This window comes from Cephus cinctus, unplaced genomic scaffold (assembly GCF_000341935.2).
Source record: "Cephus cinctus unplaced genomic scaffold, Ccin1 Ccin1_scaffold0629, whole genome shotgun sequence".
Lineage (NCBI taxonomy): Eukaryota > Metazoa > Arthropoda > Insecta > Hymenoptera > Cephidae > Cephus > Cephus cinctus.
In genome coordinates, this window is record NW_014333270.1 from 371,005 (window position 1) to 380,473 (window position 9,469).

Below are 9,469 nucleotides of genomic sequence, written 5' to 3' on the forward strand. Positions count from 1 at the left end.
GGGGGGGGGGGGGAGACGCACCGAGAATGCGAGGCAAATGCCAGTATATTTCATTTCCGTCTTATGTCACACACGGAAGTACAATGGTACCTACACACGCAGGGCTTTCAAAACGAATCTACTTCCGGAATGAGACGCCGCTGAGTTACGAGCATAACACCGAGCTTTTCGAGTGTCAATAAAAGCACATGCAGGAGCCACACACAGAGAAAAAAGAGTCCAGGTCAAAGCAGAGAAACAGGGAGCGAAGAAAAAGGGTAAAATAGAAAAAAAAGTTGAATCGACGAACTCAGACCAACCCTTTGAAGTTAGCGACTTGCATTTCCTGGCGTCCATAATGACGTACACTCTGCTTCTCTCTCTCTCTCTCTCTCTCTCTCTCTCTCTCTCTCTCTCTCTCTCCTTTTCTTCAGGATTACATACCTTATATCTATCTAAAATACCACAGTAAGTAGTACTGTATTATTGAGCTGTGGCGAGTCCATCTCCATCGTCAGAGGAACCCTTGAAACTGCACTCGAATATTTGGCCATATAGCGTTATGGTATAAGACGACGAAATGGCGGAGGTGACGTGTGTTGCAGAACGCGGAGGCGAGTCAGGGTGCAATTCAAGCTGTAGATCTATAGACAATACGGTCCGAGGGTAAACGAGTAACGGAAGTCGTGAGCTCGCGAGATACGGATAAGGGTGTCCAACATGGGGTTGCACCCAGCAGGAATAGCCGAAAGGCTTGTTCAGCAATATCGACTGGAAAGGAAACTAATGGGGAGCCGCCGGGTTTCCTAGTTTCCCCAGCTCCGAGGGCCGATAACACAACAGACTTTCCCGTAAAGAGCGAGTTTTCAACGGAACCACTACCGTCGGATCTGTCGAGCGGTCGATGGCAAACGTGAGATGCTCAACCTCACATGACTCGTCCAAATTACATCCACGGAATAACGAGACACTTTCAAGTTAAAAGACTTCGAATTATCTGGGGAAATGGTTATGCCAATTCTACAGTTTAATTCTTCTAGTTGTCGGGACTTTCTGCGACCCCTATACTATTGGCACCCCTCTTTATCCCTGTTCCCCTTCTCCCTTTCTCTTTCCACCTAAAATCTTTCTCTGGCTACCCTCTGTCGCTATCCACCAACCACCCCGGTTCCGCTCTGCCATCCTCTAATTGCAAACGAGAAAGCTCTCAACCCTCTTCCACTTGACACGGAACATTAATTTCAAAATATTACCGGGACGAACGATACATTCGGGAAACCGCAATTAAACATTATTGAACTCGGTGACTCTCGTCAGATATCATGCGCTACCTGCAGGCATATTCAACATTTGCACATCAAGAAAATAAAAAATCCAGTCAGGACATTTTCACGAAAGGAATTCATTTTTTGGACATTCTTCAAAATAGACTATACTTGAACCTCTATACTCTATGTGCTATCTGCTGTTAAAATATGAGAGACAACAAGCAGGCATCGCCGCTCTCTCAACGTACGTCCATTCTCTGTCGCATGTGTTTCTATTTCAGAGGAATCTGGGAAAGGGTAGATCGTTTGGCAACTGTATCAAAATTTTTGCACGTCTGCACTTGTAATATGGATATGTGCGGACGAATGCCAGTGGCTTTTTAGGCGGTTCAAGAGTGGAAATGCGCATGGCGTTATATTTGGTATTGAAAATAATACAGTGGGACACTGGGATAAATATTGAGCGAAACCATGCGCTCGTGCACAGCGACGGAGAAAAATAAGAGCAGAGGAAAAATGCAGGGGGCGAAGCGGTGGGGACGATAGAGAATTGGGTCGAAAAGGCTAGAGGTTGAAATTGACACAGGGTGATACTGGAACACTGGTAGGAGATATATTCTCTCTCTCTCTCTCTCTCTCTCTCTCTCTGTCTCTCTCTCTCGTGCGCGCGCACTTTTCGTGTGTCCGCCCCTGGCTCACCAGCAACCCTTGTGCCCCCACTCCCACGAACTCCTGATATGTCACCCCTTTCGTTGTTCTGGAACGTACAAGATAAATTAACGTAGAACAATGATAATTAGCTAATTATCAATATCCCATGGAGCATCCAGCCGTCAGCCTGTTCTATTACGCCCCCCGCCCCCCCCCCCCCCCCCCCCCCCCCCCCCCCCCCCCCCCCCCCCCCCCCCCCCCCCCCCCCCCCCCCCCCCCCCCCCCCCCCCCCCCCCCCCCCCCCCCCCCCCCCCCCCCCCCCCCCCCCCCCCCCCCCCCCCCCCCCCCCCCCCCCCCCCCCCCCCCCCCCCCCCCCCCCCCCCCCCCCCCCCCCCCCCCCCCCCCCCCCCCCCCCCCCCCCCCCCCCCCCCCCCCCCCCCCCCCCCCCCCCCCCCCCCCCCCCCCCCCCCCCCCCCCCCCCCCCCCCCCCCCCCCCCCCCCCCCCTCCGCAACCCCCTTGAGTATCGTCAGCAACACCGCCACTACCACGCACCACTATTCACCACTTCCTGCTAGCACTGTCGCTGCTCTACTGTTGGCTGTTCCATCGGCACCTCTAGCGAATACTCTTGATAGGCGACAAAACTTTTGCTCTGTATGGCGAAATGCCGCCGTTGACATAATTAATTATATATCGAGGAAGGAAGCTGTGGTCTGGCGAACGGTTGATATTACCTGCACTCGTCCTACGTGCCCAGTTGCGATCTACTCTACCTCCTTTTCGTCTTCTCCTTTGTCTCCTACGTATCAGCTATACTATACTATATTATACACATCTTCTACGGACCTATACTGCCTATACTGCCTATAGTGCCTATACTGCCTGTACTGCCTGTACTGCCTGTACTGCCTGTACTGCCTGTACTACTAATGTACTGCTATCCACCCCTGCGTCGTTCCTACTCTACGCTCCTCCGCACTTCTACAACTCTACACGAGCACAATTGTTGAGGCAGCAGCGTGTACAATTGTACATACATACAAGATGATATGACTGCGCACAGGGAAGACGAGTACTTTGTCCTTTAGCGTCCTTAAGTTTTACAGCGCAATGTGAGAGAACGCTAGGAAAAATAATTGTCTGATCCTTAAGAACAGATTATTCTCCATAGTCTTCCATGTACCTCCTCTCTCTACCTCACCCTTTGGCCGTTTTGTCCTTGCTCGTTATTCTTCTAGCCTCTTTTCTTTTCTTCCATTGTATGGCTGGGTGTTCTTGGAGGAAGTCTGTGCGCACACGCAGACGTGTGAGCAAATGTCTTTCTGCTCGACCCCGGTAGTTGCTCTAAATATGTAGGAGCACTTTTTAAAGAATTAACGGGTTAATGATTCTGAATATTGTTCCTCCAGTTTCACACAATAATTAGAATATTGAGAAAATTTGGAAGGTTCAGCGAGACTATTTAATCGATTTAATTAGCGAAACAAGTTAGCCTACAAAGAATATTTGCATTTTTCCCAGAGACGTTCCGCTTCAAAAGACTTTTGTCAAGACATGCGAGATTGCGAGAGTCGGGGACATTTTTGCACAAAATTTACGAAACTCGAGTGTCATTTGGTCACACGTAAGGGCGGTCCACTACCATTTGATGAACTTCGTGAGAGAGTGAAGGAGTAAGAGAGAAAGAGAGAGAGATTCCCCTATGTGAAGCATGTGGGCACTATGAAACGTCATCGGCCTATATTTTCACGGTAGCCAGAAGCAAGAATTCCTGAAGACGTGAAATTCGAAGCTCCTTCACAGGGAAAGCTGTATGTAGAGAATGGAAGAAAAAAGAGCGGCTTCATCCTTATTCCAGGAAAACCGCTCGAGCGGCGTGCGACGGGGCGGCGCACAAAACGCGTCACGACGCAAAGTGCTCGTAATATTTTGACGTCGCGCGACGTTGCATCATAATATGTATATGCAAGTGTCAGTGAACGGGGTCACATCTAACGACACCGTAGTCCAGAGATCCGCCACACAATGCATCTGCCCATATATGGGCGAGTATATATATACATACGTTATACATATATGTATGAGTACAGGTATTATAAAGTGAAAAGCTATTAACAGACCATTTTGCTGGAATAAAATTCTGAAAAATATTTACCCATGTGCTCATTACTCTTTCTCTATTTTATTTCTTCTCTCTTGCATATCACTGTTTAATAAACACTTTGCCGTCCAATTTCGATTTCCACTTGTCTCGTTTCATAGCAATTCTTGCCGGGTTGTGTTTTTTCTTGGAGCGTCGCGGCGCACTCTTCACCCCAGCGTCGTCGTACACGGATCACGCGGAGAACCAGCCTTAATCGCGACTTTACGTGTCGCGTTCTGTCGGTTTCTTCATTCTCTCTCTCTCTCTCTCTCTCTCTCTCTCTCTCTCTCTCTCTCTCCTCCTCCTTTCTTAATTCTTTTTTCTAGCAAAGAAAAAACTTATTATTCTCAGCGCAATGATGCCTATTCTCCAGTTTGTCCAGTGTATCACACCATATTGCGTCGGAAAATTCGCTGCAAACTTTTCGTCTAATCCACTTTAGGCCTCTCTTAATCTATGAATACCGCCCTTCTCCAGTTTTTAAGGACCGAGAATAAAGTTACGTCAAGATATATTCTTTCACGAGGATTTTCCTCGAAGCCTATAACGGAGTATCCGAAAAAGAGGATTGTGGCAAGTTTCCCAAAATTGTCAAAATTGAAGTTCAGTTCTGCACGAAGATTTTGCCTCTGTAGCTCGTAAGCTCGTAGGTCCTTGTGGCAGTCAGGCACACTCCGACAGATATTCTACTAATTGAACAGCTACGTACCTAATAAGTATCCGTGAGGCGAATCACTTTTAATTAGGACATTTATCAAAAGATTGTTATAATAATGCGAGGCTCTGAACATGCCGATCACAGCTTTATGGTTTACACACGCCCGGCCAACTCTTATTGTTACACTTTCATCAAGCGTTTCGTCTAACGGTAGTGCCTTCGTCTCTTGCATTCATTATAAATGCTATATATAGATAGAAAAATGTATCCAAGTCCTGTAATGTGCGCAACCACTTTGCTGTTTTGCTGTTTTGCTAGTTTACATAAAACGAGAGAATCTTCGTACCGCTTGCAAGTACCACTGATAGTCCATCGAACGACGCACTGATGCTATTGAATCCTTGTATTTACGTATATTCCTCTTTCGTGAAATTTCCACTCGCGATCGATCACCCACGAGACATCCACAGTGCCTTAATTAATAACGAGAATCGTAGAAAGCGAAAGAAAACGTGAGGTGGTTAGACTTTCATCAGGATTGTCGATATCGTAGACTCATTTACGTATTTCTATTTGATGTTCCGTCCTGTATTTATCAAGCGTCTAAGCATACATATCCAATTACGGAAACAACGCGAATTCCCGATTTAAACAAATTACGGCATTCAGTCTCGATTTCTCAGCCGGTAGCGTAGCCGGTAGCGAGCGTTCGGAATGTATCTCTGCCAGGGATGTAATTGCAAGTTTGATTGGAGGTTTAATGGTGGGTTGGCAGCGGCAGCCCTGAAGGCTCGAGACTGTTCGGCACGCGAGACCGCCGGCCGACTGAGGCTCGATTCAACCGACGAACGTCCCTAACCCCAAACTCTGCTCGTCTATCCCGAACGAATCGTCGTTCTCCGTATACCCACTACTACCACCTACTACCACCTACTACCACCTACTACCACCTACAACGACCTACAACGACCTACTACCTACGCTATGCTTACCAGCCACCCCCTCCAGCCGTTCCCCGAGCGACTCGCTCGATGCGCATGCGTCAGGTGAGTTCCGAACTGGACTACTCGCTCTCGAGTATTTGCTGCTACTGCTACTCTTCACTCTGATGAAATACTATTGCGACACTGCTAGACCAGAAGCTAGAAGCTAGAAGCTACAAAATTACAAATGAGAAATTCCCAGGTGGGAACCTGGTTTCTATCGAGAGCGAGAGGAGCATGCAACATCAAAGTACACGCACAACTGCTACGTCCGTACATTATATGTATGTGTTCCTATAGTCGAATCACGAAATAAAACTCCGATTTTCACAGATCAAGCACAAGGAATTTTCTAGATTCTAATGCGCGCTGTTTATTAACGAAAATAAATACGTTATTCTATTCAGGATGTGAGATAGATCTCATGTTAATCATCTTAAGATCTGAAGTATGAAATCTGCAATGGTCTCTGTGCTTGAAAAAGTGAGGGATACGAGAATGGGTACGATTAATAAGTATGTCGTCAGCTGTGTTGTCCCCGTCGTCAGCGACTTGCTTTTTAAAGCAAAAAAAGTCAAAATTTGGAAAATTTTATACAAATTCTAAATTCCGTATATTTGATGCATCACAGAATTCAATAAAAACCTTCTGAAATCTTTTCACGGCAGTACAGCTTTATATGTTCGAGAATCTTAAGGGTTGCTGGACAAAGTTGAAGAGGTCACAAGGTGAAAAGATCGAAAAGAAGGAAGCGTCACAATTCTCGAGGATAAGAGGAAATTAACTCGCGAGATCGGCTTCAGGTGCACGTAATTAGAATAATGGAGAAATATATGAGTATATTCTGAGTGCATATCTGTCGAGTAGTAGCTATAAGAATTCAAGGATGGAAATGACGATTCAAGCGAGCTGGACAAGACTCATTGAAATTCCAGGTTTTTATATATCATTGAATTTCCGAACGTCCGCAGTAATTTAATTGGGTGTTGTAATTAATATTCCTGCGGACGCCTCTCTCCCTTCTCTTTTATAAGGGTTCAAGTTTCTTCCACGATACTCCCTAAGATTGGCGAATCTCTCAAGAGAGACAAATAAATTGGGACCCTTAACTCCGATATGCTGAACACAGCGAATAACCAGAGACTAACTGATTCGATATGGTGCAAAGTGACTGTGTGCGTGGGAGCGTTCACGCGAAAGTGTGTTTGTGAGTGGAGAACTTTTCCGATCGGCGTTAACCTACTGAAATCTTGTCAAATAAAACACAGAGTTTAACTATCAATGAGATTGGCTAAATCTCGCAAGAAAATCCACGAGCGTAGAGTCATAAACGAACGGTCGTATACAAGGTATAGAAGAAATGTCCAATTTCCAATGACCTGTCCGTTTGATTTCTATGATAGAACCATAGAACCCACCCCAAGAAACAAATAAGATGGAATATATTACATGATAATAATAAATCGTATACGAATTACATATAAACTTATATATGATTTATATGTAAATTAAAAATGTATATATTTCACAATAGTCAGATAAATAATCTGTGTCAAATGGACATATAATATAATCTGTATATACATATAACTGCAGTTGATACGTTTGTACCGAATAAACGTATACAGGTATATTCTCTTAAAAGTATAGATATGAAGCAAGAGTCATGGGGAATCAATCACGGCGAAACTACCCGCGGGCGAAGAACCGTTTTCCTCAGAGGCTGCTACCAGCGAGGGATGAAAAATCGGGGTCCGACTTCTTGAAGTTCCACCCTGGCAGAGAAGTTGCCGTGAGCGGTGGTACGATACTAATATTGGAATCTGAGGTAATCTTCAAGATCTTTTATGGGATATAGAACCAAAATGGACAAGGGGGCAATCGATCTTCGTAAAGTTATCATCCGGAGCAGCCCTTTCCCAACTTTGATAGAAAGAAATTCCTCAGTAATATTAACAATAACGATAATCGAGATACGCATAGTGCTGTAGCCACGATCCGGTTAGTCTCGGTCAAATTGCCAATATTATCAGTTATCGGATTATTACGGCAAATTGTTCGGGTTTGCCTTTACCAACTAGCCTACATATTGCACAGAGCCCTCTGTGCCAGCCTGACTCTCACCCTCGGCTGATTGCGAACGAGCAGCCACGTACAACGTACAACAACCCTCCTGAACCTACGGAACCTCGCAAACCCTACGAACCCTATGAACCTCTGGAACCTCTGGAACCTCATGTTCATTCCATGGAGCCACCTCCTCTATCACGTAGCTCGTATCATCAGCACCATCAACTCCAGCAGCAACAGCAACAAGACCTCCCGTAACAACAGCACCGTCCCGCTTACGCGAACAGGTGCGCAGCCGTTCGCGTAAGCATCCAGTAAATTCGAACTTGGCCAACCCTTTATACACTCGTGCGATCTGGCATTTTCATAGGTATTCATGACCCCTTCAATCCCTGGAATCCCCGTAGATACCCGTAGCTCAGGCACGACCATATAATGCGTGAAGTAAAGTGAAGTCTGAAATATCGCTATTGCTCGATTCCAACCAGTCCATAATCTCAACGGAGACGTATATCTATGGGACGTTCTATGGGACGCGCTCTTTTCCAAGTATTACTTCAGAATTACGAATTCCTTCCTTCCACCTAACTCTATCTCTATCTCTATCTCTCTCTCTCTCTCTCTCTCTCTCTCTCTCTCTCTCTCTCTGGATAAACCGGAAGAAAATCACGAGGATTTGCGAGTGTACCTCAACTAGTCTTTGTCGAGGCCGAATCCTCGGCATCCCTAGGAGACAGGGTCGACTGTAAACAGAAGCCTAATTCCACTCGAAGAGTGCTATCTACCACCCCTTAGGAATGTACTCTAACGAGGGTTGCAGGACAGCACCTTGACCGAGCACTTGGACTGAGAACGACGAGAATGCTTCTGATATTTGACGGATCGAGCAGGAATAGGGAAGAGAAAATGCGAACTAGACCCAAGAAGCAGCGATTGTGCGAGAATGATGAATCCATCGATTGATTGGAGGGAGTAAAGAGTGAGTGTCTCTCTTTATCTTTCCGAGGGTCATGATACAACGGATCCTATAAGCCGGGAGAAGTCGTCCCGAATCTCGGCGGGTTAATAGTTGAACATGTCTGAAGGGATGCTTGGGGCTTCTACTATTATTATTGTTCATTCACCAAGGTACCCAATTCCATGTGAAGTGTGTGTATAGGTATGGTCGGTCAAAGGTATGTAATGTAAATCGTTTCGCACTGAAATATATATATAGTATTTTGCTATTTCAACATATATTTCAGTGTTTTCATGTAAATAAGGCACGTATGGTTCGCTAAGAACTGTATTGTTTGCGATCTGTAGAAGAAATACAGTTTACTGGTTGACGGAGCACAATTTATCCCAGAGAATCTTTTCCATTCGTACAGCCTTCACTTTAACGGGGATGCTTGGAGTCCATATTCTCAGCCCTTCGCCCTCATCCAGTTGAACCTAACCGCAGCATCCGCGCTATCTCGCGCGTCGAGCAGCCAAACAACCAAACAACTAAGGAGCAGCGTCTGTCTTAGAGCGATAATATGTTAATCAGTAAGTTATGATGTTAATTAATGGACAACGATGGGGAAACTGTCGATCGTCAGCCTTAACTCGAGCAACGCCCCCCCCCCCCCCCCCCCCCCCCCCCCCCCCCCCCCCCCCCCCCCCCCCCCCCCCCCCCCCCCCCCCCCCCCCCCCCCCCCCCCCCCCCCCCCCCCCCCCCCCCCCCCCCCCCCC

General features: G+C 46.5%; 2 protein-coding genes across 8 annotated transcripts in view; both read right to left on the reverse strand.

The window, feature by feature from the left end:
• Positions 1 to 9,469, reverse strand: part of LOC107269311 (agrin) — a 189,182-nt gene that overhangs the window by 172,470 nt on the left and 7,243 nt on the right. For 5 of the 7 annotated variants that reach the window (XM_015743018.2, XM_015743017.2, XM_015743012.2 and 2 more), the window contains exon 1: positions 4,055 to 5,623. The exons of 1 other annotated variant lie outside the window; for it this stretch is intronic. The gene's annotated coding sequence lies outside the window, so the exon portion shown is untranslated. Of the gene's footprint in view, positions 1 to 4,054; positions 5,625 to 9,469 lie in introns of those variants that run through there. One more of the 7 variants, XM_025086576.1, reaches the window with a different exon arrangement.
• LOC112494576 overlaps positions 1 to 9,469 on the reverse strand; it is a 146,790-nt gene that overhangs the window by 95,354 nt on the left and 41,967 nt on the right. The window lies entirely within an intron of this gene.